This window comes from Pteropus vampyrus, unplaced genomic scaffold (assembly GCF_000151845.1).
Source record: "Pteropus vampyrus isolate Shadow unplaced genomic scaffold, Pvam_2.0 Scaffold27, whole genome shotgun sequence".
In the NCBI taxonomy this organism is placed as follows: domain Eukaryota; kingdom Metazoa; phylum Chordata; class Mammalia; order Chiroptera; family Pteropodidae; genus Pteropus; species Pteropus vampyrus.
In genome coordinates this window covers 10,180,808-10,185,038 of record NW_011888808.1, presented here as the reverse complement: position 1 = coordinate 10,185,038, position 4,231 = coordinate 10,180,808, and the positions used below count along the sequence as shown (strand labels likewise).

General features: G+C 44.4%; 1 pseudogene; it reads left to right on the top strand.

The window, feature by feature from the left end:
* Nucleotides 1–852: 852 nt before the first annotated feature.
* On the top strand, nt 853–1,498 carry LOC105289719 (annotated as a pseudogene).
* The last annotated feature ends 2,733 nt before the right edge of the window (nt 1,499–4,231 follow it).

Sequence of the window (4,231 nt, the reverse complement as noted above, 5' to 3'; positions counted from 1 at the left end):
ATGCTAGTTTCAACATCAGAAGTTCTCCAGGCTACAGTAAAGAATCTCACCACTTTTTAAGTTCTATAACTCTCTCCGCCACTCCCCAAGGATTTGAGGAATAAAGCAAGCAACTTTGGGGTTCCCTTTCCCTCCACCTATCAGAAAGGGGCAGGAGCTCCCACAGGCTCAGTTCTTCTTTCAAAGTCAAGGCTAATGTAGGAATCTGTAATGTTTTTTCCCACCGATGGTGGACCAAAAGAGAAAAAAAGAACTCTTGACTCACCTTTATTTGCTTGCTCATGTTTCATTTCCCCTTTTCTCCCAGGAGGAAGGACTTACCTATTAGCAAATTTAAAGCTCTTTTAGAGATGTTCGATTATTTGTGTACAGTTAGAGGAGGCCCAGAGTGTGAGGAAGACCAGAGGATGACAGTGGAGTTACCCCTTAAGGGCAGAGGAGGGATAGCAGAGTGAGGGTGGGAATAGCAGGTCAGCAAGGGGAGGGAAGGGGAGAGTAGAGAGGCAGAATGAGTCTGGATGACCACTGGGTAGAGACCAGGCGACAAAGCACACTATCTTCTAGGGTGGAGCAATCTCTAATCCAGTTCATGCAAGCCACTGGCACCAGGGTCTTGAAAAGTCTTGAGATGGCTTCACAAGTCTGCAAAGGATATCAGCATAGACTCTTTAACACTGCCACTCAAAGTAGACCGCCAATCAGCAGCAGCATCACCTGAACATTTATTACAAATGCAGAATCTCAAGTCCCACAGCCAAACTAATAAGACCCCATGTAATTTGAATGCACCTTGAAGTGCTCTGAAGCAGCCTGGGAACAAGCACAACTTAATATTAAAACCAAATAGATGATATGGCTAAGGCTGGGACTAAGATAGTCTCAAGCTTTAGTGTGCATAAGAATTGCCTGGAAATTGCATCAGCTTTCACACTTGCAGTTAATATCATTGCCAAAAGTCTCATGTTGAAGGAACAAACAGGCTCTGATGCTGAAGATGAGTGAAGCAAAAAAAAAAAACTTTATGTATTATGTGAGTGATGGAGCATACAGATCATCTAATCGTATTCTCTATGATCTTGCGCACTTGAAGGCCCTTCTGCAGAAGAGGCCCAAACTAATTGAGAAGTGTTATTCGTCCAGCATATGGGGACCGACATGTGATGGCCTCAACCACATTATTGAGCACTGTGGCTTGCCCAAGCTGCACGTGGGTAACTAGATGCTCTTTGAAAACACAGGTGCTTACACTGTTGCTGCCGCTTCTACTTTCAATGGATTCCAGAGGCCAACTACCCACTATGTGATGTCAGGGCCAACATGGCAATTGATGCAGCAAATCCAGAACCCAAACTTCCCACCCGAAATAGAGGAGCGGGATGTCAGCACTCTGCCCGTGACTTGTGCCTGAGAGAGTGGGATGACACGCCACCCAGCAGCCTGCGCTTCAGCTGGTGTTAATGTGCAGATGCCATTCTTACAGCTGTTACTCGTCACTTGAATAAAGGGATTTGTGGGGACCATTTAATTTCATTACTGCTAGTTTCGAAATGTCTTTATAAGTAGGGTTGGCACAGATAGACCAATATGGAAGACTAAGAGATAGGGTCACACTTGTCTGTGTTCCTATGGAAACTATTTGAATATTTGTTTTACCTGGATTTTTATTCACTTTTCGAACTTGCTACTAAAGAGTGCCTCTCAACTGCTGAGCAAGCATTTATAGCATGTACACTGGCAGAACGGGTCAGAAGCTTAGCATTGTGACCTGTTTTAAAAATAAAGTATCTTGAAATAAAATAATTAATTAAAAAAATAATTGCCTGGAAAAAGATTTTGATTCAGTAGACTTTGAGTGGGGCACAGGAATCTGCATTTGTAGCAAGCACACAGGTGATTCTGATTCCAGATGTTTCAACTGGTTTAATTCTAGATCGATGACAAGAGGTTGCCACCCAGGTGTATGTATAATATTTTGAAGGCCTAACTAATTTTTTCCATGTATTTTTCTCTTTTACCTATTCTCATTTTTAGCAAATAGTATTTAACACCATCCATTTGGGAGGGATATGAGAGGATGGAAAAAACGAAAGGGGATGAGAGCAAGAGACACAGACAGACAGACAGACTCCTTCCTGATTGTGGCTTCTGAAAGCCTAAAGCCCATGGTGGTGCTGAGAGGCATTTGGAGAGACAAACGTTTGGAAGGGGGGTTGGGGGAGGGAGGCCTTTTCCACACCAGAAAAAAAATTGCTTCGTGCTCAGTGAAAGGAGGGACAGGCAAAAAATCACTGAGGCCCAGAGACGGGAGTTCTGTGCCCTAACTGCTGCAGAGAGAAAGTAACTGCTTCAGAGGGATTCCTATGCCCTCAAGACTAAGCAAGCATGGAATAGCGTGGGAAAGGCCTTGGGACTTGAAGGAACTAAGCAGACAGGAATGAGGGCCATCCCAGGGCCACTTGCGTGATTGGTACGTTGGCGGGACAGTCTTAGTACACATCTACATGAACAGATGACTTGAAGATTAAATGGGCCTTCACTGCCACCATCATCACACCTTGGTGTTCATAGGCCCTCCAGATGCAGATTCAAATTCAGATAAATGGCAGGAGCCAGTAGAAGGGGCAGGGAGGGTATTGAGTGCGAAGTTCCAATAGATTAGGTACTTGGAATTAAGTTGTTATAAAAATAAAGAAAGCCAGTATGTGGAGTGAAAACTGCCTGAGCTACATAGGAAGGCTGGCAGGACAGGAACTCAAGAGCGGCCTCTAAATGGTCCTCTTCCGGGGGCCATCACGTGGCCTCTCGTGGGCAGCAGCCCCTGTCACCACTACCTCCAACTTTTCAGAATCCCTGGCTTTCACCCACCAAACAGCTTATTTTTTAATTCTCTTTTTCTTTATTTTCCTTATCCTTCTTGAAATTGCCTTAATGGCCCAGCAGTAGCAACTCCCACCACCCTTTAAAACTAGAGATCCCAAACAGCAGAGAAGAAATGGTGATTCCCCTTTGACCCACTTTCTCCTAGGGCAGAAAGAATCCACTTTTTCAAAACATATTACTTCACCTTCCTTCCCTACAGAGAAGAATGAACCGAGTGTGAATTCCTCTCCCATGAGGACAGCCTCAGGCCTCTGGAACCTGCTGAGGAAGGGAACAATGATGAGCTTTCACATTAAAACAAGATGAGCTTTTGCACCTACGACCCCAAGTATTTAATTTGAAGTCGAAGTGAAATATGTGTTAGCTTTGGCTGGATAAATGCCAGCTAAAAACAGCAAAGATATTGTCCCCCCTTTAACCGCTCTCACCTTCCCCAGTGATGAAGTTGAGCTTTCCTAAAGTTTCCTCGTCTTTGAGATCTGAAATGTCTACCCCAGAAAGACTAACTCATGATAAAAGCATTTACCTTGTAATTGGTTACAGAAAGGGAACTTTTAAAAGAGTTTCAGGATGACCATGGCCTCGGGCATAGCACCTCAACCTCCTCCTTCCTGAAGCGACATCAGAAAATTACTTTGATTTACTCTGAGAAGCTAGAACTACTTGATCTCTATTTTATTTTATTTTATTTTATTTCATTTTATTTATTTTATTTATTTTATTTTATTTTATTTATGGCTGTTATTTCTGTGCAGGAACTTTTCCTACTTTATCCAAAAAACAACAGGGTCTGGCCTTGGGCCAGTTCCACACCTCCACACCTGCCATGAGCTTCCATGTGGCAGGCTGCTCCAGTGCTTCTTGGGGAGAACAGTGGGCGGCACCTTCCTTCTCCAAACCCAGCAAGGTTTTTGTTCACTCTTTTCCAGGCTCCGAGAAGTAGAACAAGCTGTCTAAAAGTGGGTACAGAGAGCTAACTTAAGTGACTCAAATTACAACCACTGCCTCTGTCTGCCCCCACTTTCCTCTTCCCTGTCGTCATCTCTGAGAGGTACGTGTGGGTGTGTCTTACACTTACAAGTCTCCCTCTTGGGCTGTAGCACCTGTAGGATGGCCTCACCATACGACAGTGGGACAGCCAATTGTAGGGGAGTCCGTCAGTTGTAGGGTGGCCAACTACAGTCACGTAGACAGAAAAGGAGAAAGAGAGCTGGCTTGGAGAGAAGAAATTGTGAAGCGGGAAAGTGGGAGACCGTCGGCCAGTCCTGGCTCCTAATGGTTTATTTCCTGCTTCCATACTTTCTGAAGATTGACAGCCTTTGGGTTCCATAAAGCATCACTGCACATCATC